General features: G+C 38.8%; 2 pseudogenes; one reads left to right on the top strand and one right to left on the bottom strand.

Moving 5' to 3' along the window:
* Positions 1-12,555: 12,555 nt before the first annotated feature.
* On the bottom strand, positions 12,556-12,758 carry LOC126764786 (small nucleolar RNA U3; annotated as a pseudogene).
* A 10,854-nt stretch (positions 12,759-23,612) lies between these two features.
* On the top strand, positions 23,613-24,311 carry LOC126764496 (uncharacterized; annotated as a pseudogene).
* The last annotated feature ends 1,735 nt before the right edge of the window (positions 24,312-26,046 follow it).

Below are 26,046 nucleotides of genomic sequence, written 5' to 3'. Positions count from 1 at the left end.
GTGTACTCAAGCAATTGCAGTTACGATACTTTGACCAATGTTCGGATAAACATTCGTGATGAGTTCATCTTCCGTTGAAGTGAATTGACAAAAGGGAGGTGAAATTGATATCAAACCACTGGAAGTATCAACCGAAATTTGCCCATTTCCAATTCTAAGCGAATATCCGTACAATGTAAAATGTCGTCGGCAATGTCATTTTTTCGTATCCCATAATTAACGCTAATTTGAAAGCTGATATGTCAAAATGCGAGACTCACAACAGTCGGAAAACTGGATTGCAAAAGTAAATATCCTACAAAGGGCTTTATTGCAGTTCACATATCGACCCATTTGATACTGCTGATCTCATATCGTTCAAGGCCAATAACCGCTATGTTGCTTTCTTTGGTGACGTACTTGCAAACGTATTTGATCGATTTCACCAATCTGCAATATTCAAGATTGACATAAGTTTTGAATGTGAATTAGACAAAAGTGGCGAATATAGTACGATCCATGTGTTGTCAACATCGATGTGTTGTTAACGTCGATATTCACGCTAAATGTTCTGCCATTGTCGCTGGTGAGCGACGCCGATAAAGTGAATATCCATCATTTCCCATTTCCATTTCCGAAAGAAAAGCACATGAGTAGTGTTTCGTGCATTTATTATCAGACATACAAACCAAAGTAGGATTGTAAGGTTCGCAAGGTCCATGAAACATATTGGTTTTCACCACTTCGTATAATTCTGGATCTATCTCTGAATAAGGAATTTCCGCTGAAATGATTTCATCAATTTGATCTGGTGTAATCACCATCCGCATCCAAAGATGACTGTGTGCGTGCGGCAAACCTCTTTTCTGCTACTCAACAGAATACATTCAGCATCTAACAGCACCATATATACCATAGGTTGCTTCAAGATAAAGACCATCAAACATCGCAGCTATTGTTTAAAAAGTCGTGCTGTGATATCGTTACGATCGCTAGCTGATTGACCGCGATCCATAATTCCGCATGTATGTCATCGCATTTTGGGAGTAATTCTTGCATTTCCTTGCGCTGCCATACGTTGATGGCAAAAAGAACGCCGACCAATATTAGCGCGACCTTTTCGTGGCTTCGTAACAAATTTCAATCTGTAATTGATCACTTCCTCTGAAACACACATAAAGTTTTCACTGAATAATTTTAAATAATTTTTCCTTTGGATAGCCGGAATAAAAAAGCAAGCGACCGCAATTGAACAATTCAAATAATTTACAAATCAAAAATTGAAAAACAAAACAAACAAAAATTGAAAAAAATGTCTATGGAAAATGTTACTTTTTGGAATTGTCCAATTTTCCGACTTCTCCTCATGAAAAGTATAAGGTATTTGTTTCTAAACCTTTCCCCATCCACAACAAATAACCTTTAAAAATTTCATCAAGATTGGTTCAACCGTTCTCTTAGTGTTACAAACAAACATTCATTTTTATATATGTACATACATACATACATATATATGTATGTACATTTGTAACGTTTGTATGGGGGAAAAGAAAAGGGCTGTTTTTAGGGGTTTTCCGGAAATTATTCGAATTTTTCTCGCCGTAAAAACCATCTTTGAACTTCAACGAACATTTAAGACAAAGAATTGGCAAAATTGGTTAGGCGCTATTGAGTTATGAGCGTACATACATTTTGACGATTCATTTTTATTTATATAGATATATAACGAAAAATAAATTCAAATTTTGAAACCTTAATGCAGAGGTTTAACATCAAAAGAATAAAATATCAAACACTCCTCCAAGAAATCCATAGAGAATTATTAGACTTAACTACTACAATAAATTTTGCAAAGAATGGAGATTTCTAATCTGCAACAACCAATATAGAAGAAATTGGAAGGATAATGAAAACCAAAAAAAAAAAATTTCCCAGTTATTAATGTTTTAGAGTATGCAAGAATTCACATACTAAGGATACAAGCGCCTTTATTGTAATATATAAATATCTAATCATAAACAAATTATGCTAAACTTTCAAACTAACACCTTTAATGTATAAAAAAAAAGGTGCGTGGAGTCCCTACGCGCGGATGAAGTTATACTTCTTAGTGATATTCCAAGAAATGCATATCATTTTGTATGAAAGAAAACTAGAAAACTTAAATTCACATTTTATAAATTAAATAAGTATTGAGCTTTCTCCTACTAATATATTGGGCAAATTGACAAGTGTCGATAATTGCGCCAAAATCAAATATAATATATATTCATATGTAAATATGTTTTAATTTTCATAATTGTGCGTTATTTCATAAAGTTGTGCGTTAAGTCGTGAATTTTCCTTATATTAATTAATTTGAAAGTGCCGAAAAATGCGAAACGAAATTTCAATAAATTTAAGTAAATTTACATGTATTTTCATTTACATTTAATTGTCAATAAATTTTTAAAAATTATTTGCCCTAGTTGTTCATTTTATTTTCTCATATATTTCAGCCGATTTTTGTATAGAAATTAGAAGCAAAATACGAAACAATCATACATACATATATTATGTCGTTTGCACATTTGTCTGTATGTTTGCGAAAGCAAATGTTCTACAAAAGCATATTTCTATACTTAAACAAAATTTTTAGAACCATCGTATGTTTGTTACATGCATAACCAAACCATACTTAAGTCAGCGCAACCTAAGTGTCAATGGTGGTGTTGGTGGTAAGCGCTTGGAAAGTCAAGATGCTACCACAGGTTCGAATCTCGACAGAATAAATTTTTAATTTTTTGCTTTTAACATCGTATACTATACAAATAAATATTTTTCTTACTAATAGAAATTAAATTTATCACGGCAATATTATGTATATGTATATTAAGTATATTGCTGTGATAAATTTAATTTCTATTAGTAAGAAAAATATTTATTTGTATAGTATACGATGTTAAAAGGCATACATCTTTTATCCTATCTTGTGTATCTGCACATGCTCATATGAGTATATGTATACTAGGCCGGGTCGATTTGTGAGGAGGCAAAAAAATCGCCCATTGCTCTATGAAAATCATATTCTAGGGATCAAAATAAGATACTTTGCCGAAGGAACCATACCTTTAAAACGAATTTTGATGTCCCCCAATTTGGGTCGAACCTTTGGGTAGGGGCAAATTTTGAAAAATCCCACTTTGACCCATTTAGAGTGCTCCAATCGAGTCCAAATGTATGACCGACCCCCACTAACTTTGGACGGCCGATCCACCCATGCCAGTGGCACACCCCCTGGAACTCCCCTGGGGGTTCCCAATACAATCATTTCAAAATATCACCATTTTTGGTGATTTACATGAAAAAATCAGCTAAATTGCTATGTTTCATTTTTATTTATTTATTTATAACAATATTTATTTTTTCTCTTAAGAAATTTATTAAGTCAGAACATATGTAAATGAAAAAAATTATTTTAAGTGAGTTATAGAAAAGAAATTAAAAAAAAATTAATGTCGTCGCCATAACAGCCTCTACATTTTCCGGTATAACCCGTTTGGAAACGCTAGCTAGTAATTGAACATGTCGTTCCGTTCCTTGTATGTGTGATGGAATTTTTGGATCATTAAACGGTGGATCATCTTGATTTATATATTCTTTCAATGTATCGTACGGAATGCTTCGCGTGAATGGTGGTTCAAATACGATCATTTCCGTATAACTTGTGCAATTAAAGTCTATATCTGGTTTTTTATAAACTCTAAGTTCCATTGGCTCGTCAACATCGGTTCGATAGCGTAGAATTTCCTTGATGGTACAGTCGCCCTTTTCTTTCCTATCATCAAACAACATTGATAACAAGATATTTTCCGAATGCGCATAATATGAATGAATGAATGACAAATGCCTCCTTCAGCAATGGATATTGGTCCCAGGTACTATCAGTCATCGATTGGTCATTTAAATAACTGTAGTATTGGTTAGCTGACATCACCGCCGTCCAAGAAATGCGATGGACGGGACAAGGACAGAGACGAGTAGGTCCTTGTGACATTTACTACAGTGGCCATATAAAGGAGCGCAAGTTTGGTGTAGGATTCGTGGTGGGAGAGAGACTCCGTCGCCGAGTACTATCATTCACTGCGGTGAATGAACGTCTAGCCACAATCCGCATCAAAGCGAGGTTCTTCAACATATCGCTGATCTGCGCCCACGCCCCGACGGAAGAGAAGGACGATGTGACCAAAGATGCCTTTTATGAGTGCTTGGAGCGCACTTATGAAGGCTGCCCCCGCCACGATGTCAAAATCGTGCTTGGCGACTTTAACGCCAGGGTGGGCAAAGAAGGTGTCTTTGGCACTGCGGTCGGTAAATTCGGCCTCCACAACGAAACATCCCCTAATGGATTGAGGCTGATTGACTTCGCCGGGGCCCGAAATATGGTTATCTGTAGTACTAGATTCCAGCATAAGAAGATTCATCAAGCCACCCGGCTGTCTCCGGATCGAAAAATCACCAACCAGATCGATCATGTTGTGACAGATTGAAGACACGTTTCCAGTGTTTTAGATGTGCGTGCGCTTAGATGTCCTAACATCGACTCGGACCACTATCTTGATGCAGCCAAGATTCGCACCCGCCTCTGTGCAGCAAAAAAGGCACGTCAGCAAACACAAGGAAGGTTCAACGTCGAAAGCTGCAATCACAACAGACAGCCGAACGATTTTCTACTCGGCTTGCACTCCTGCTCTCTGAGAGCACTCGTCAACAACTCGGTATGAGGGAACTGTGGGACGGAATTTCAAACTCCTTACGTGCAGCTGCAACCGACTACCTCGCAACGTTACGATCGACCACTACACGTGCGGGATGGGATAGATACCGAGAGTTGAAGAGGGAAGCGAGACGCATTTGTAGACAGAAGAAGAAATAGGCTGAAATGCGTGAGTACGAAGAGCTTGATAAGCTGGCCGACAGGGGTAATGCTCGAAAATTCTACGAAAAAATGCGGCGACTTACGGAAGGTTTCAAGACCGGAGCGTACTCTTGTAGAACCCCCAAAGGTGATCTAGTCACTGATGCCCAGAGCATACTTAAATTATGGAGGGAACACTTCTCCAGCCTGTTGAATGGCAGTGAACGCACAACACCAGGAGAAGGAGAACCCGATTCCCAATCGATGACGATGGAGCAGACGTTCCATTACCCGACCATGAAGAAGTTCGAATAGCAATTGCCCGCCTGAAGAACAACAAAGCGGCAGGGGCCGACGGATTGCCGGCCGAGCTATTCAAACACGGCGGCGAAGAACTGATAAGGTGCATGCATCAGCTTCTTTGTAAAATATGGTCGGACGAAAGCATGCCCAACGATTGGAATTTAAGTGTGCTATGCCATATCCATAATCCATAAAAAAGGAGACCCCACAATCTGCGCCAACTACCGTGGGATTAGCCTCCTCAACATCGCATATAAGGTTCTATCGAGCGTATTGTGTGAAATATTAAAGCCCACCGTAAAAAGCTGATTGGACCTTATCAGTGTGGCTTTAGACCTGGAAAATCAACAACCGACCAGATATTCACCATGCGCCAAATCGTGGAAAAGACCCGTGAAAGACGAATCGACACACACCACCTCTTCGTCGAATTCAAAGCTGCTTTCGACAGCACGAAAAGGAGCTGCCTTTATGCCGCGATGTCTGAATTTGGCATCCCCGCAAAACTAATACGGCTGTGTAAACTGACGTTGAGTAACACCAAAAGCTCCGTCAGGATCGGGAAGGACCTCTCCGAGCCGTTCGATACCAAACGAGGTTTCAGACAATGCGATTCCCTATCGTGCCACTTTTTCAACCTGCTTTTGGAGAAAATAGTTCGAGCCGCAGAACTAAATAGAGAAGGTACCATCTTCTATAAGAGTGTACAGCTACTGGCGTATGCCGATGATATTGATATCATCGGCCTCAACACCCGCGCCGTTAGTTCTGCTTTCTCCAGGCTGGACAAGGAAGCACAGAAAATGGGTCTGGCAGTGAACGAGGGCAAGACGAAATATCTCCTGTCATCAAACAAACAGTCGTCGCATTCGCGACTTGGCACTCACGTCACTGTTGACAGTTATTACTTTGAGTCGTAGATAATTTCGTCTATCTTGGAACCAGCGTAAACACCACCAACAATGTCAGCCTAGAAATCCAACGCAGGATAACTCTTGCCAACAGGTGCTACTTTGGACTGAGTAGGCAATTGAGAAGCAAAGTCCTCTCTCGACAAACAAAAACCAAACTCTATAAGTCACTCATAATTCCCGTCCTGCTGTATGGTGCAGAGTCTTGGCCGATGTCAACAACGGATGAGTCGACGTTGCGAGTTTTCGAGAGAAAAGTTCTGCGAAAGATTTATGGTCCTTTGCGCGTTAGCCACGGCGAATACCGCATTCGATGGAACGATGAGCTGTACGAGATATACGACGACATCGACATAGTTCAGTGAATTAAAAGACAGCGGCTACGTTACATGACCTCATGTTGTCCGGATGGATGAAAACACTCCAGCTCTGAAAGTATTCGACGCAGTACCCGCCGGGGAAGCAGAGGAAGAGGAAGACCTCCACTCCGTTGGGAGGACCAAGTGGAGAAGGACCTGGCTTCGCTTGGAATATCCAATTGGCGCCACGTAGCGAAAAAAAGAAACGACTGGCGCGCTGTTGTTAACTCGGCTATAATCGCTTAAGCGGTTTCTACGCCAATTAAGAAGAAGAAGAAGTATTGGTTTGCTATCGCAGCTCTCACATCAACACTTTGTGGAGCTGACGCGGTGGCATTTGTGTCTTGACCATTACCTAAAACAATAAAGACATGTGTAAAAACCCAGAAGAAAAGTAAATAGATACATTCTTACCGGCACGTTTGAAATCTTTGCCTTGGAGGATCGATCTTGTTTTACGAAATTGGAGGTAACTTTTCTGGATCCCTTTATGACGCGACCACATTCAACACACTTCGCGGATAAGTTGACTTTATCCAGACCGAACGTCTGGAATGAAGACAAGTATTTAGAAAAAATATCGTAAAGCTATTTACTTTCTTACATAACATATTTAACTTTGTTAATGCTTCCAAATATTTCTACATTCTCTATCTACCTATCTACATACAGTGGCGGAAAAATTTATAAAAAATCAGCGTAATTTTTTAGAAAATTCAAACTTGCACATTATTATATTTAAATTGAATGGACTAAAAAGCTGCACACCACAACTTTTTCTAAAAATTGTAATAAAAAAGTTTGAAATTTAGATGAAACTTTGCAGAATTTTGCTTTATTTTGCACAAAAATTGCAATTTGGATTCTTATGGTTTTTATTAGCAGTTGAAATGTATTAAAAAAAAATTAATAAACACTAAACAAGCAAATTTAAAATAAAAGAAAATATTCAAATTTTGTCAAAATGTAGTGTGCCTATACTTTTTTCCGCCACTGTATGTACCTGGAAAAACTAACAAAAACACTAAAAACCAAATGCAAAACAATACCAGACATCACAAAACATGTAAACCAACTTCTTTCAGGTCCGAATAAAATTTTGGTCCGAGTATCACAGGAAGAACAGTTGATAGGCGAGTTTTTTTGGACGTTGTTGGTGTTTCTAACGCCAGTCTCCGCTTCCTGGACGGCCTTTCTGGCGAATAGGTTGGGTCGGCCATTTCATCATCAGCAGAAAAATCATTTTCCAAACTTGAAGACATTACTAAATTCTTACAATTATGTACTATCACAATTTCATGAATATTATAAACAATATCAGACATGGACTATGGTTGCGAGAATGTTCGCGTTGAGTATTCGATTTTACTTTCGTTTTCGCAAAAATACGTTTCTTTTGTTATTGTTTGTTGTCAAAATTTAATGTTAACAATCACATGTCAAAATTACCACTCTGACATTTACATGCTGGTATAAATATATAGCGGGATTCTGTAACCAGTCTCTAGTCTCTATTTGAGATATTTTGAGGTAAAGTCTCAATTTTAGACTAGTTACTATTCACTAAACAGTCTCTAGGGTTAGTCTCAAAATATTGACTAAAATTTGAGACCTGATAGTTAGCAGGTCACAAATTAAAAAGAACTCTTGCTGCCATTTTGAATATACTGAATAGAGATCATCATATAAATTAATCGATTGTCGTTTTTTTATATTTTGTAAGCAACTTAAACACGAAAAGGTTAAAAATAAATCAATTTTACATAAATTTCATAAATATTATGAAACAAAGTCAACATATATTTTTTATTTTTATTGATAATTTTTTTTTTTTTTGACGATGTTATAGAAAATTTAATATTTGTTATCGACATATTTATTTTCTTTCAAGCGTAAAAACATCTCTGAATAACGAAATGTAATAGATTTTGTCTCTAACTTGAAATTTCAAATGAGGAGACTTGATACTGTATCACAGTACAGAATCGCACGGATAATATCCACTCCAGGCGACATGTAAGAAATATAAAAATGTCATTTATTTGTGTTATTTCTTTTAGATTGTTTAGAAACAGATACATAGTTTATATGCGAAATCATCACTGCTACTTTTATACATATTTTATTATGTGTCAACATTCTTAGCACTTAATTGTATACAACAACATTGTTTAAAACTAAAGATATGCTTGCTTTAGGTCTGAGCGCCGGCAATCGCCAAACAGGTTTTGTCTATTTGAGTGACTTTGATAACGCACTCTTATCATACTTGCTTAGGCAAGCGTAAATGCCTACATTAGTGTAAATGCATAGAATTAGAACATGTACCACTATCTCAGCTGATCGTTATACCGTAGCCACCGTATGAATTAGGAGAAAGGCTGCAGGTTAATCAACTTGTTACACCTGTTAATTTAGTTTCTCGCAATTGAATGTCGCGGTAATCGCCAGCGCGATTGGCAATCAAATTATATCGAAATAAATCATTAAAATTAAAATAATTAAATTCGTTGTTTTTCTTTCGAAACATTACACGGGCAATAAAAAAGGTTATTGTCCTCTAAACATAGATATTGGTTTCACCATTGTAAGTAATTGAAGGTACTTGAAAAGAATTAAAAAATAGATTCAAGTACATTTTTCAATTCTTTTCAAGTACTTTCAATTCTTTTCAAATACTTTCAAGTATTTGTTAAAATTTCAAGTATTTTTCAATTACTTGTACTTGTACTTGTACTTGACAATTTTGGGAATGCCAGTACCACTACAATTCCTTTAAAATGTACTTGTTACAAGTCGTACTGGTACTTGATATTACCCAGGTCTGCTTGAAAAATAATGCACTCCGTACACGACAGAGCTGTAATACTTGATACTGAAGTACATTGGCATATAGCATTTAATTATAAATTCAACCAGAATTCTTAAATTTGCATCTGGATTTTCCGTTGTCACATATAATCGCAATAATCTAGCGCCCTTGGTGAGCCACCTAGAATGTACAATTTTCCGAACGAACTTTCGATTTATCCATGATGAGAGGTTTCCCATGCTTATCTTTAATTTTAAAATCTTGCAAAAGAGCGGTTCCCAATGCTGATGCTACTCTGTCAGACACACCAAATCTGTCACATACCAAGGCAAAGTTAAAACAATCGTATCTCTCTGTGTATTGTGAACTTGTGCTTCTATCCATATCTTCTTGAACCGGTGGCGGTGCGTATGTTGAATCATCGGGATCTTGGTATGTTGGCATTGATGATGATAGACGTTGCTCCTTGCTCTTCAGTTTCCACCATAAATGCATTCATTGTTAGTCTTCTCTGATTATGTTGATCGTGCATAAACTATTTGAGGCGTTCGGGAACCCAGCCGCATGCACATGGAGCTGCCTTCAAATCGCATTTACATGTCCCAATGTAAAAAATTGTTTCCAGAGATTTTACATACTCTGTAAATTGTTGGGTTTTGTTTCTTCTCTTGATTTGCTCTTGATACTTGTCAAGCAATTTATTCAATTTATTACATACACTTTTTTCAGCATTATTTCCATACCAAGTTTTTCCCAAATTCCAATCAACTTATCTTGTACTTGAATAGTGAATGATTTATGGGAATACTTTTTTTGTTCTGTTTTAGCACGTTCGCTTAAGTAAAAATAATATCTCAAGATATCCAGATGGGTTGGTAAATTAAGATCAGTCAAATCAGTAGACACACCAAAAACAGTAGCATCATGCTTGGGTATATGACTCATTGGGTTTTCGATAGTTGTTGATGTAGTTGCTTCATCTTGCGGTGTAGAGGATGGTGGATTCATTGTTAACTTTTTGAGGTAATAAGAATGAAATGGTAATTGTAAAGTAAGACACGTAGGGTTTCGGTTGTTAAATAGAACTCAGCTCTGGTTGCCCAGAGCTCTTTTATTTATAGCAGTGGTCGGCAAGTGCCGAGTGCACGCATACAAAAATATTCTTGCTTGTGTATGTGGCAAAAATACTCACTGCCGCTGTCGAATTGTACTCCCAAAAAACTTTGCGCGCAAATACTATATATTTTTTTGAAAATTTCACAGAAGACTTTAAAAATAACTGAGAAGTATTAGATATTACAAAAAAAAAAAAGAAACTCAGAACTGCTTTTCGAAATTTTGAAATTGTTAATAATTGGAAATAATTCAAATATATGTTTATTTTCGTTTTTTATAATGGAATCGTTTCAACAAGCAAGGCCATATCTTTGCCAATTTGGCCAAAGCAATTTAAAACATTTTCAACAAGATTTTTTACAAAAGGACCGTCTTCATATGGACGACATTTCTTTGCCAATGCAAGCGCAACAACATAAGGGGCTTTTAATATTTGGCGTTCTTCACAATTTTGATTATGATCTGGCTGATTTAAAAATTTATTGAATACTTTGGCTTTCATTTCGACAAGTAGTTCCGCTCTTTCATCATTTTTGTCCTTTTCATAATCAATATGGTGTGACATGTAGTGCCTTCTTATGTTATAGTTGCTGCATTTTGCTAACTGTGTCGAACAAATGTAGCATTGCGGCTTTTTTAAATAATTTTCAAAGAAAAAAACATCAATTCCCAAGAATTGTCAAACATATTTTTGCAGTGTATTTGAATTAAACAAACGCGCATAATGTTGCTTTAACAAAAGTCAAGCAGAGACTAGTTGCTTTGTGTATACAAATCTCTTGCGTACATGTGAATTGCCGATCGTGTCTGTGTAAAAACACGATTGCAGCCGGGCCCGCGGGTCTATGGGCTGCCGACCACTGATTTATAGCATTCCTTATCCTAATTTATGTATGCACCACATGCTGAGTGCATACACACATCTTAACACTAATCTACTGTACATACCGACAGTATGTACACATATCTTAAGCATAAGTATTTTCAAGGGCAAACACAATTGTCTATTGTTAGTTTAAGATCATTTGCGATCTCAAGGGCAAACACAATTGTCTATTGTTAGTTTAAGATCATCACTTAAATTAATTTTTTTCATTTACATATGTTCTGACTAAATAAAATTCTTAAGAGAAAAAATAGATATTATAAATAGTTATTATAAATAAATAAATAAAAATAAAGAAAAAACATAGCAATTTAGCTGACTTTTTCATGTAAATCACCAAAAACGGTGATTTTTTGAAATGATTGTATGGGGAACCCCCCAGGGGAGTTCTAGGGGGTGTGCCACTGGCATTAGTGGATCGGCCGTCCAAAGTGGGGGTCGGTCATACATTTGAACTCGATTGGAGCACTCTAAATGGGTCAAAGTGGTATTTTTCAAAATTTGCCCCTACCCAAAAGTTCTACCCAAATTGGGGGACATCAAAATTCGTTTCAGAGATATGATTCCTTCGGCAAAGTATCTTATTTTGATCCCTAGAATATGATTTTCATAGAGCAATGGGCGATTTTTTTGCCTCCTCACAAATCGACTCGGCCTAATGTACATATATTTGCATACATTGCCGAATAATGCACAAGCATACAAACATACATATGCGTACACATATGAATATGTCACCAACAAAAAATTGATCTTTACAAGTCAATATGGCAGCCAAATTGGCGAAGAAGAAGTGTAGTGAATTTTACAACCAAAACGATTTCATTCATGAACGCAGGCGCAAATTCCACAAGCGATCTCGCTTCATTCATAAAAACAGAGGCCGTAACATCTCCCCGAGCATGCCTTTGCCAACAAGTCGTCTTTTCGCGACGAAGGCAAAAGCTAAAAATCATAAATTGCACAACTTTCTGGTGCTTGTCGCAAAAATCTGCGTCGATATGTATTCACGATCATACGTATACATACATACATATTTACGCATGTTTGTAGGCGAAGCTGCTACAGCGGCAAGGGGTGACAATCGGCGGCCATTACTTTACTTATGCCATAGAAATTCTATTGCTACGAATATGGAAATGACAACGAAATAATGCAAATATGCATATTTCTAAATGTCATTAATTTCTTTGAAGAAATGAAAGGAATGAATGATCCTGAGAAGTATAGTCTTAACTTTTCAACGGCCAACGAAGAGCATTTCAACCAAAAGGAATTTATTCATTAAATCCACCACTCAGAAGTCGTTTTATCCGTTGTAAGCGAACGATTTTCGAAGAAACATCATTTCTAATATGCCACAAGACAAAATTAGAAATGAACTTCTTAAACCTCACGCTGTCAGATAAAACGATATACTTCGTCATTGCGGGTCGATTTCCAAAAAATGTAAATGAAGACTAACTACAGAAATGATCCTGTAAAGTATAGCCCTAATTTTTCAACGGCCAACGCAGAGTATTTCAACCAAAATATACGCAAAATAGTTGAGAATTCGCAGAAATGAAAGACAAACGAAAGAAAAAGAAGCATAACTTCAATAATGCACAAGCATACAAACATACATACATATGCGCAGCAGCAGCAAGGAAAGAGGTAACAATCGGCGATCCATTGTATATTTCTTCCATGCATAACCAAACCATAATTCTTCTTCTTCTTAATTGGCGTAGACACCGCTTATGCGATTATAGCCGAGTTAACAACAGCGCGCCAGTCGTTTCTTCTTTTCGCTACGTGGCGCCAATTGGATATTCCAAGCGAAGCCAGGTCCTTCTCCACTTGGTCCTTCTAACGGAGTGGAGGTCTTCCTCTTCCTCTGCTTCCCCCGGCGGGTACTGCGTCGAATACTTTCAGAGCTGGAGTGTTTTCATCCATCCGGACAACATGACCTAGCCAGCGTAGCCGCTGTCTTTTAATTCGCTGAACTATGTCAATGTCGTCATATATCTCGTACAGCTCATCGTTCCATCGGATGCGATATTCGCCGTGGCCAATGCGCAAAGGACCATAAATCTTTCGCAGAATTTTTCTCTCGAAAACTCGTAACGTCGACTCATCGGTTGCTGTCATCGCCCAAGCCTCTGCACCATATAGCAGGACGGGAATTATGAGTGACTTATAGAGTTTTGCTTTTGTTCGTCGAGAGAGGACTTTACTTTTCAATTGCCTACTCAGTCCGAAGTAACACCTGTTGGCAAGAGCAATCCTGCGTTGGATTTCCAGGCTAACATTATTAGTGGTGTTAATGCTGGTTCCTAAATAGACGAAATTATCTACAACTTCAAAGTTATGACTGTCAACAGTGACGTGAGAGCCAAGTCGCGAGTGCGACGACTGTTTGTTTGATGACAGGAGATATTTCGTTTTGCCCTCGTTCACTACCAGACCCATTTTCTGTGCTTCCTTGTCCAGCCTAGAGAAAGCAGAACTAACGGCGCGGGTGTTGAGGCCGATGATATCAATATCGTCGGCATACGCCAACTGCTGTACACTCTTATAGAAGATGGTACCTTCTCTGTTTAGTTCTGCAGCTCGAACTATTTTCTCCAGGAGCAGGTTGAAGAAGTCGCACGATAGGGAGTCGCCTTGTCTGAAACCTCGTTTGGTATCGAACGGCTCGGAGAGGTCCTTCCCGATCCTGACGGAGCTTTTCGTGTTGTTCAACGTCAGTTTACACAGCCGTATTAGTTTTGCGGGGATACCAAATTCAGACATCGCGGCATAAAGGCAGCTCCTTTTCGTGCTGTCGAAAGCAGCTTTGAAATCGACGAAGAGGTGGTGTGTGTCGATTCTCCTTTCACGGGGCTTTTTCAAGATTTGGCGCATGGTGAATATCTGGTCGGTTGTTGATTTTCCAGGTCTGAAGCCGCACTGATAAGGTCCAATCAGTTTGTTGACGGTGGGCTTTAATCTTTCACACAATACGCTCGATAGAACCTTATATGCGATGTTGAGGAGGCTAATCCCCCCGGCCACTTTGTTGTACATCAGGCGGGTAATTGCTATTCGAACTTCTTCATGGTTGGGCAATGGAACATCTGCTCCATCGTCATCGATTGGGGAATCGGGTTCGCCTTCCCCTGGTGTTGTACGTTCACTGCCATTCAGCAGGCTGGAAAAGTGTTCCCTCCATAATTTAAGTCTGCTCTGGGCATCAGTGACTAGATCACCTTTGGGGTTGCTACAAGAGAATGGTCCGGTCTTGAAACTTTCTGTAAGCCTTTTTTCGTAGAATTTTCGAGCATTAGCCCTGTCGGCCAGCTTATCAAGCTCTTCGTACTCACGCATTTCGGCATCTTTCTTCTTCTGTCTGCAAATGCGTCTCGCTTCCCTCTTCAACTCTCGGTATCTATCCGATCCGGCACGTGTTGTGGTCGATCGTAACGTTGCGAGGTAGGCAGTCTGGTTTCTCTCCGCTGCGACACGGTACTCCTCGTCATACCAGCTGTTCGTTTGCACTTTCCGAAAACCAATGGCTTTTGTTGCAGCTGTACGTAAGGAGTTTGAAATTCTGTACCACAGTCCCCTTATACCGAGTTGTTGACGAGTGCTCTCAGAAAGCAAGAGTGCAAGCCGAGTAGCAAATCGTTCGGATGTCTGTTGTGATTGCAGCTTCTCGTCGAACCTTCCCTGTGTTTGTTAACGCGCGTTTTTTGCTACATAGAGGCGGGTGCGTATTTTGGCTGCAACAAGACAGTGGTCCGAGTCGATGTTAGGACCTCGGAGCGTACGCACATCTAAAACACTGGAGACGTGTCTTCCGTCTATCACTACATGATCGATCTGGTCTGGTTGGTAGTTTTTCGATCCGGAGACAGCCAGGTAGATTGATGAATCTTCTTATGCTGGAATCTAGTACTACAGATAACCATATTTCGGGCCCCGGCGAAGTCGATCAGCTTCAACCCCTTTGGGGATTCGTCGTGGAGGCTGAATTTACCGACCGTAGTGCCAAATAAACCTTCTTTGCCCACCCTGACGATAAAATCACCAAGCACGATTTTGACATCGTGGCGGAGGCAGCTTTCCTAAGCGCGGTATAAGTGCTCATAGAAGGCATCTTGCGTCACATCGTCCTTCTCTTCCGTCGGGGCGTGGGCGCAAATCAGCGATATGTTGAAGAACCTTGCTTTGATGCGGATTGTGGCTAGACGTTCATTCACCGGAGTGAATGACAGTACTCGGCGACGGAGTCTCTCTCCCACCACGAATCTCACGCCAAACTTGCGCTCCTTTATATGGCCACTGTAGTATATGCCACAAGGACCTACTCGTCTCTGTCCTTGTCCCGTCCATCGCATATCTTGGACGGCGGTGATGTCAGCCTTTATTTTCACGAGGACATCAACCAGCTGGGCAGCGGCACCTTCCCAATTAAGGGACCGGACATTCCAGGTGCATGCCCTTAAATCGTAGTCCTTATTTCGTTTGCCGTGGTCGTCATCAAAAAAGGGGTCTCTCATCCGAGGCTGGTTGTTACTATTCATTGGGGGTGTTTTTTTTACGTGGCGGGTCCCAAACCCAGCGCACAACCCTATGTAGGAGATATTTCGCCTTCTCACTTTAGCTCGCCTTCAAACGGATGTTCTTAGGCTACCCAGAGGATACTTGGTCAAAGACCGGAAGTAGTGAGCTGCTTGAGTCATATGTAAAATAATCGTTTCTGGCCACTCCCAAGTGAATGGCGATCAGAGAACTTTCCTCACTTGCGTGAACTTCTACACATGACTCCATCCTCTTCTACACATGACTCCATCCTCCCAAATACATACATACATATGTACTTATGTACTTCAAATACATGCTTTCTCCCAAAACTCCCTTGAAGCGAGACAAAGTAATACCTGAGACAGACATGTAGTAACAATACCATATATAGTACAAATACCACATGTGTGTCACCAAATACCAGCAAAATACCATATGAGCAATGTAGTATTTTGCTGGTAACAAAACTATCAGCCCTATTCTGAAAAAACCTCTCAACTGAGTTGAGAGGAAAAATTTGAGAGATTTCTTGTGAGGCATATTTTGTGAGGCTATTCTGGCTCTAACCTCATAAGAAAAAAGCTTAAAAAAGTCACCACGTGAGGTAAAAAGCTTTTCGCTGTCAAACAGCAGTTTTAATAAAAATAAGCAAACAAAATCCACCTACTACGTGCAGAGTGCTTATCATCTACATATGCATATCGCTGATAACCAATAAATAAAAAATAAATCCAATATTTGTTTATGCATTCATAAAAATAGATGGAAATAATTGTTGCAAACCATGTAAGCGATAGTAGAAAATCATAAAATTTAACTCTGGTGCCTAATGAAATATTTTATTTAATTTTTGTTCAATTACCAGATGTAGTAGATTTGAAAATGCTTTCTAAAATTTAAATATTTTTGCATTAATTAGGCAGAGTTTGATATTATATTTCACACGCTGTTCTAATTAACTTATCATTAACTTATAAAATCCTTTCCGGTTCATGAAAAGTGAGAGAGGAGTAGTGGCGTCTGTGCTTGAGGGTGAAACAATCCCAATATGGGTACAATCGATTGCGCCGATTGTGCCCTTGATCCCAAAGCATATAACTATTACCAACGCATTTTTTGTAAGAGCCATGCCCGTAAAAACACAAACACCCCAGGAAACGCAGATCAAAAGATATACTCGACTTCTGCACATCATGGGGCACCAATTCACCTATAAGTACTTTACATAGCGATTTTAGGAATCGAAATGTATTTATAAATGTTGTGTCTTGCATAGTAAAAGGATCGCTTTTGTTTCGTAAACCCTTCAAAATTTTCCTCCTACCCCCCGATTCCTCCTCCTCAACAATTGCCGCATACACAAAGAACTGTTCCTACATGCTAGTTATAACACTCAAATATTTTTTAAAAAATGTCAAATATTGATGTAAAACAAAACAAACACAGATGTTTTCTATTATGATGGCTGCTTTCACACGTCACAGATATTTGTGATAATAGTGAGCATTTGAGCTTTTGAATTTTCGCCAGAATAAGGTAACCCTCACTATAGTGAGAAACATCACTGTAGTGAGGTTGGTGACTTTTGTGATTGTGATATTAACATATTGAAGCATATACTTGCTAATTCGCAAGTGCAGAGGCTAATCACCTGCACATTGTTCATTTTCTTTTCTCTCTATATTCTGATCGCGCAAATATAAGAATATACATATATATGATATACATACTGTATACATATATTCGGTATTCTGTTTGCCTACGCTACATACCCTGATTTTTTAAGTATATCTAAAACATAAAAAAAAATAATAAATCTTAAATTATTAGAAGCTGCGTTAATAGCTTAATTATAAGCAATAAGCGGTGCGGAATTTTAACAAAAATGAATAAATAAATAATAAAATCTTATTAACGATAAATATATTAGTACATACTTATATAGTACATACTCTAAGCCCATATAGGCAAATATTATTTAACAATATCTCCTTGTCCTTTGCATTGCAAAAACAAGCAGGATTAAATACCAACCAACTAAGCATATCATATGCACATAAATAAGCACATAGGGTGCACATATGTATGTATATGTAGAAAGGTTATTGACTTCGTATACCGCCTTTACGAGTACTTATATACAAGGACATACGGATAAATCCGTAATATAAAATATACAAAAATAAATATAAAATCGCAACCACTTAAATACAATATTGCGGTTAACAAAAACGATTCACGCGTATCTTAGTAAATTTACGGGAATAACAACTCTTATTTACTTCAAAGAGTTTTCGGTTTTCGGTATTTATCAGACATATCTCATCAAATTTAAATTCTAAATTTTTATTAATTTTAAATGAGCACAGATTCAAAAGAATCAAAATCAGGTCAGTTTCTTACAATTCCAAAAATGGCTGACGACGATAAACAAAGCACACCTGCAGAAGCTACACGCTCTAAGCACGGTACAAAGCAAAAGAGATCAAAAGATCATATAATATCGAGATTTATCACTGAAAGTGATAGCTTTATAAGATATTGCACACGGTTTCAAGCTTTCTCTATTACTGACATTACGGAATCAGTTTTAAATATAAAATTAGAAAGTGTTAAAAATCTATGGGCACGCCTTCTGGCAGCGTACGATACAGTACTAGATACTGACGACGCGGAACTCCCAGAAAACACAAAAGCTTCGGCGACAGCCAAGTGTGATAACTGCCGTGATCAGTACGAGTTAACAAAGGGAATGATAACTGAACAAATAAGGTTAGTAAGGAGAAGTAGAGCCACTCTCTCCCAGAGTTGTTACAACACAAAAAGAAGACCTAGATAAAGGCATGTATCTAAAAGTACCAGCTTGTGATACTGAAGTTTTCAATGGATGTTATGACCAGTGGCCGTCCTTCCGGGACATGTTCACTGCCGTTTATATAAACCATCCTAAACTTTCACAAGCACAAAAGTTATACCATCTCAGGTATAAAACAAACGGGGAAGCAAGCAGTATCGTCAAGCAATTCGCTTTAAATGACGAAAATTTTAAACTGGCTTGGGAAGCACTTGTCGAAAGGTACGAAAATGAAAGGGTTATGATAGAAAACCCAATAAAAACTTTATTGCATTTGCCAAAAATCCAACAAGAAACTAGCCAGGAATTTCAAAACTTACACTCCACAGTGACTAATTGTTTATCAGTGTTAAAAACACAAAATATCTTCACAGAATTGTGGGACCCTATGATAGTAACCATTTGCGCAGAAACACTGCCTGATGCTGCGTTACTACGATGGGAACAATCTCTAGTGGAAAGAAAAATAATGCCCACCTGGCAACAGATGAAAACATTTCTCACTGCTCAATACGAGATAGCTGAGCGAATAGACAAAAAAACTATAAAGCCAAAAAGTCATCACAATGTCTCAAGTGAAAACTTGTTCAAACCCCAAGCCAGTAAAGCATACAATATAATAGACACGTTAATAAAAGTCACACATTCGTGTCAAATCAAAGTAGTCAATGGCAATCATTGTGTGAACTCTGTAAGGGAGGTCATAAATTAAGATCCTGCGAGAGATTCAAAAAATTATCCGTTTCAGATAGAAACAATCTGGTCCGTCAACACAAACTTTGCATAAACTGTCTGTCGAATTCTGATATGACAAAAGACTGTGAAAGCAAATTCAATTGTGTATACTGTCAACGAAGACATCACTCATTGCTTAATGTTACCAATTTTCAAAATGTGAAGAAAAATCCATTTAAAAAAACCACGGGGTTAGTCGCTACAACTACATCAAGTAATCCCGAAACCTCAAATCCCGAAAAAAGGGAAGAACAACCATGTTGCTCTAAAGCAGCAAAAATTCAAGCGCTTCATTCAGAAAATGAAAGCAAAATTCTTTTACCCACTGCGGTCATCACCATTGAACATAAAGGTGATTTTTTCAAACTAAGAGCGTTAATAGATCAAGGCTCTCAAAGATCCTTTATATCATCAAAGATTCAAAATCAGCTAAAATTGCCAATAAAACATTCCAATTTTCAAATTTCGGGAATGGGCGGAAGAATTATTCAAAATTCTAATAAAATATGCCCAATCACCATAGTTTCTCCAAATGCGGATATACGAATAGATGCACAAGCCATCGTTCTACCGCAACTTACAAATTTGCTTCCAAGCTATGAAGTAAATAAAATACACTGGGAAAAATGCTCACATCTCAAATTAGCAGATCCCAACTGTCATACCCCATCACAAATCGACATATTATTAGGCAGTGACTTAATACCTTAAATAATTCTTGAAGGTATAGAGAAAATCTCAATAAATTGTTAGCCCAAAATAAATCTTTGGGTGGATTATAAGTGGCCAAGTCACGGAAAAAATAAATTCTTTCACAACACAAGTGGAAAATATCACAAACCAATATTTATATAATCAACTTAAAAAGTTCTGGGAAGTAGAAGAAATACCTCAGATTACCCAACTTTCAGAAGAAGACGAGGCATGCGAAGCCTATTACAAGTCTGCAACAACCAGAAACAAACATGGTCGTTATGTTGTGCGACTGCCATTCAAATCCACCTTTCCAGAAACTATAGCTCTAGGCCACTCTAGAATCTCAGCAGTCCAGCAATTCCTAAGCATGGAAAAAAGCCTGATAAAGAAAAACGAGCTAAAATCAGCATATGATAATGTGATGGAGGAATATCTTGACCTCAATCATATGGAAGAAACTGTACCATATGAAAAAATATCCAAAGGTAGATATTTATCTTTTTACCTTCCACATCATGGGGTAATAAGACCAGATAAAATCACAACGAAAGTATGAGTGGTGTTCAATGCCTCAAGTGTACGAGCTCAGACAAATCACTCAATGATGTATTATACACAGGGCCAACATTACAACCTGATCTCATGTTGCTAATACTAAATTGGAGCATGTTTAAATACGTTTTTAACGGGGATGTTGAGAAAATGTATTGGCAAATTCTGGTGCATGAAGATGACCAAGATTTCCAACGCACAGTCTTCCGCAATTCAATTAATAGTCCAATTAGCGACTACAAACTTAAAACAGTTACCTTTGGCATCAACTGCGCACCCTATTTAGCCATTAGGACATAACATGAAGTTGCAAAAACTTGTGAAACAAATTTACCTTTAGCAACTTCTGTGTTGTAAACTCAAACATATGTGGATTACATTTTATCAGGTAGCCACAGTATACCAATAGCGTGCGAATCATTATCTCAAGTGATCAAAGCACTAAATTCAGCAGGTTTTCCCCTAAAGAAAATAACATCAAATCATCCCGAAATAATCAAAGATATAAAAAACGAAGACATATTAGATACTGACTTCCTTAAATTCGAAAAGGCTAGTACAACAAAAACACTATGGGTTCAATGGAATGCGATAACAGATCAATTCTCATATACAATTGAGTCAATATCTGCAATATCCGCCATTACAAAACGACAAATCCTTTCCTCGGTGGCAAAACTTTTCGACCCCGCAGGATGGCTTTCGCCAATAAAGATTCAAGCTAAAATTCTCATTAAAGAATTGTGGCAAGATGACACTGAATGGGATGAACAGGTAAAACCTGTACGTTTAACAAAATGTGTTCAATTTGCTAACAACCTACATAATATATCAGAAATTCGAATCCCTCGATGGGTAAATTTCACCCCTAACATTAACGCAGAATAACACGGTTTCTGTGATGCCTCTGAAAAGGCTTATTGCGCAGCAGTCTACATACGCACTCAGTATGATAGTAAAATAACTTCACATCGTTTGGTAGCCAAAGCCAAAGTTGCACCTTTGAAGCCACGGCTTGAACTAAATGGTGCTTTTCTCTTAGCAAAATTAATTTCGATAGTTCAAACCCATCTAAAATTAAACGATCACAAAATGTTTCTCTGGTCAGACTCAGAAATAGTTCTAGCATGGTTGGAAAAACCACCCTATACTTGGAAGACATATGTATCGAATCGCATATCACAAATCTTAGACTTAGTTGGCTCAGCAAAATGGCAACATATTGCAAGTGCAGATAACCCAGCGGATCTGGGGACAAGAGGTTGCAAACCACTTCACCTCACCAGCACTACACTCTGGTGGAACTGTGCCACATGGCTAACAGAATCACAAGAACTCCGGCCAAAGTCTCCTGCTCGGAATATCATACCTCCGGAAAGTCGGAAAATTGAAAATTTTCATATCACTCCAGAAGAGGATGATATTCTCCAAAGATTTTCATCATTTCCTCGAGCACTAAGGGTAGTCGCTTATATGCACAATTTCATCCATAAACTTAAACAAAGGGCGAAAAGGATATCAAACGATTCTTATATACAACTAACATATTCCGACTTGCAACATGCCAAGGTCAGTCTAATCTTGTATACACAAACTCGCTGTTTCAGCAAAGAGAAATCAAAGTTGCTTGAAAAGCGACTTCTCGAAAAGGGAAGCTCACTTCTCGTATTAAACCCATTCCTGGACCCTAAGGGATTACTACGGGCAAATGGAAGTCTAGCCAACTCAAGCCTTAGTTACAACGAACGACATCATATCTTTTATCCCAGAGAAATCCCGTTTTACCTACTTATTTCTAATATAACTCCACCAGCTTACACTGCATGGTGAGCATCGCTTGATCCAACAAATGGTCCGAGAAGAGTTCTATATACCGCGACTAAAGCCACAAATTAAAAGAACCATTTTCATGTGTAAAGTGTACTATGTACAAGCACAAGATGCGTATGCAGATCATGGCAGCCCTACCACCTAAACGCTGCAACTATGCTTTACCCTTTACCATCACTGGGGTTGATTTTGCTGGACCCTTCCAGATAAAGGCCTCGATGCTAAGGTCTTCCTCTTTTAGAAAAGGGTATGTGGCTGTCTTTGTATGTTTTACAACAAAGGCAGTACACCTCGAGCTATGTTCGGATCTGACTACTGCGGCTTTTCTTGCAGTATTTGCCCGCTTTGTCGGACGACGCGGATTTCCTTTAAAAATTATGAGCGACAATGGTAAAAACTTTGTCGGAGCTCAAAGAGCCACGGAAAAGGAGTTTTTACAATTCATGAAAGAAGTATCCCCCGAAATTGTCAAAAAATATGCACCCCAAGGGATCGATTGGCAATTCATACCCCCATGTTCTCCTCACATGGGCGGACTCTGGGAATCAGCAGTAAAGAGCTTTAAGTCCCATTTAAAGAAAACGGCTGGTAACCATAAATTCGATTATGAGGAGTTTACTGCATTACTCACTCTATCGAAGCCGTACTAAACTCCAGACCTATCTCACCACTCTCGCAAGATCCCTCCGACTTCACAGCTTTAACCCCAGGGCATTTTCTCAAAGGAGCACCCATTCTGGCCATACCTGAGCCAGGCGTGGAGTCGCTATCCTTATTAAACAGATGGGAACGAATTAAAATTCTCCATCATGATTTCAGCCGCCGATGGAAGGACGACTACATAAAGGACCTTCACAAGAGATACCGGTGGAAACCTCAAGAAAAGGCACCAAAGCTTGGAGACTGCGTCTTTATGCAAGATGATTGTCTCCCTCCTAAGGAATGGCGACTCGGCCGCATAAAACAACTTCATTACGGTTCCGACGGTTATGTTCGAGTAGTTGATCTCCGCACTCAAACCGGAACGCTAACCAGACCGCTCGTCAAATTATGCTTTCTACCAACCGCCGAAGATAAATAAACGTAAAACCGAAACCGCAATGTAAAATAAATCAATAAATCGATAAAACATATAAACCGCTTACCAAATCGAAACCTCGAATAACATAAACAACACAAAAGACTTAACATAAATGTAATATGGACGTGGATATGGCATCATCGTCAACGCCAACCACGCCGGCAGTTTCCGCCCCTCGCTCTGCAGCTGCCCCAATAGCAGCACCCCGGACCAACACTGCACGGGCAGCGCCTCAAACAACGACAGGCTCCACCGCGACAACGGCTCCGTGTCAAAGCACGCCAGCATTACCAGTGGATCTGCAACGAATTCGTTGTCCACTATGCCGTCGCCTGCATCGGATATCGCACTGCGGTATCTTCAAAGGCATGCCGCCGATGTAACGCCAGCAGGTGGCACAGGCACTCGGGTATTGCCTGAATTGCCTGGCAACTTCCCACGCAACTCAGGAGTGCCCATCACAAAATCGTTGCCAAATCTGTTTGCGGGCTCATCATACGCTGTTGAACCGCACTACCACACGCGACTCCGGGCGACCACCGGCTCCTCGCACCAGCGGCAAAGTCAGGCGTTCTCAAAGAACTCCTGTGACGGCATACCGCCGGCGTGGGCCCTCTCCAGCAGAATCTCGTCCCTGGCGCCAAAACCGGACAACACGGCGCCATCAGCTTAGGCCGCAATCACGCCGGTCAACAGGCCTCAGCAGCGTTGTAGCTACGCTACATCAGCTACAGCGGCTTCTAGGCTAAATACTCGCCTAGGGGGGCCGGGATGGCTAAGTGAGTAGCGACGTCACATCACATTTACGTCAGTTCACCACACCGAATCAAAAGCTTGCATTCACCTCATCACGCGAGAGAACGTTACACATTAACACACACACGCACATGCACCAAAACACGCTGACATTCTACATTCTAGTTAGAACACGTTTGCAATTAATATTAAAATCATTTTTATAAAAACCTTAATAATTGTGTATATACATATGTATATACATATTTAACGGTTTTAAAACTACGGTTCAGTAATTTTCATCCATTCATTTTGTGATAATAATTTTAAGGTGAATTTCACATAAAATACAAGTTTATAACGATTTTCTGGAATTTCGTTTTTTTTCTATTAACTAAACGTGTGAGTGGCCTGTAAGGTAAGTTTTTTGTACACTATGGAAAGCTAGTGTAAGCTCTATAAAATATTTTTATGACTATTATTATGTTGAATATTATTATTATAAAGAATACGGAACTTGAATTGAAAGAAATTAATTACCCGACACAAAAATGTAATTATAAACAATTTTATTATTATAAAGAATACGAAACTTGAAATGAAAGAAATTAATTATCCGACACAAAAAAGAAAAAAAGCCTTAAATTAACGTAAGCTTTACAAAAAGATTCCAATATTGTCAAAGAAAGTACTATTACAAAGGAATTTTTTTTTTAAGAAACTAATTAGCTTAAAAGAAAAGATTATTATAATGCCAGACACAGCTGAAGAACTAATTGAGCAACTAAATCAAATGAGGATAGATTATGGGCAAACCACCCATGCTAAAAATCCTTCCAACCATCCTTTAAACCCTCCCACCCCTAACCCAACTTTCATAACGACAATAGTTCGAGAAGTACTCGAGCGAATGAGTACTCAGAATATAACTGACTTTACCTAACCCGACCACAGTGTGACACTGAACGCGAACAACATAAACGAACTAGATAAAATTCCGGACATGGTTAAAGCCTTAGAGAATTTTCGGGACGACCAGGTGAATTTAACTCCTGGAGGAAGAGCGTAGACAGAATTTTTAAACGATCAGGCATAAAATTATTGGCGATGCCGACACCGCATTAGAATCCTACAATACTCCACTCGATTGGAGTCAAATTCGAAAATGCCTTATGATGCATTATTCGGATAAAAGTGACATAAGTACCCTCGAATACCAGATGATCACTATGGTCCAACGCTACGACGACATACCGACCTTTTACCAAAAAGTTTACCAACACCATTCCTACTTATATTAGACAAAATTTCATGTCTCGAGTTAAGTGACGAATCCATACGGACTATGACAAACTCATATAGGGGCAAAGCCCTTGACACATTTATTAGAGGACTAAATGGCGATTTACCTCGTCTTCTCAGTAAGAGAGAACCGACAACCTTGCCCCAAGCAATACATTTATGTCAAAAACTTGACAACATGACATATAGAATCATGCGAACAATACACACAAACCCAATATCCAACCACCACCACGACCTCCCCGAAATAACAATTTTAATAATTTCAATAACAACTTTAATAATTACAATAACAACAGAGCTTTTTACCCCGAATTAACGTATTCCCATTCCCCCAGACGAAATTTTGACCAACAGGCATTCGGTCGTCAATCAAACCGATATCCCCAACACTCTCCCAACTATATGCAAAATGACCAAGGATTCATGCCGAGGTTCAACAATTAC

This window comes from Bactrocera neohumeralis, unplaced genomic scaffold (genome assembly GCF_024586455.1).
Source record: "Bactrocera neohumeralis isolate Rockhampton unplaced genomic scaffold, APGP_CSIRO_Bneo_wtdbg2-racon-allhic-juicebox.fasta_v2 cluster09, whole genome shotgun sequence".
Classification (NCBI taxonomy): domain Eukaryota; kingdom Metazoa; phylum Arthropoda; class Insecta; order Diptera; family Tephritidae; genus Bactrocera; species Bactrocera neohumeralis.
Note: the sequence above shows the minus strand (reverse complement) of the source record. Positions and strands in the feature narration are given on the sequence as shown.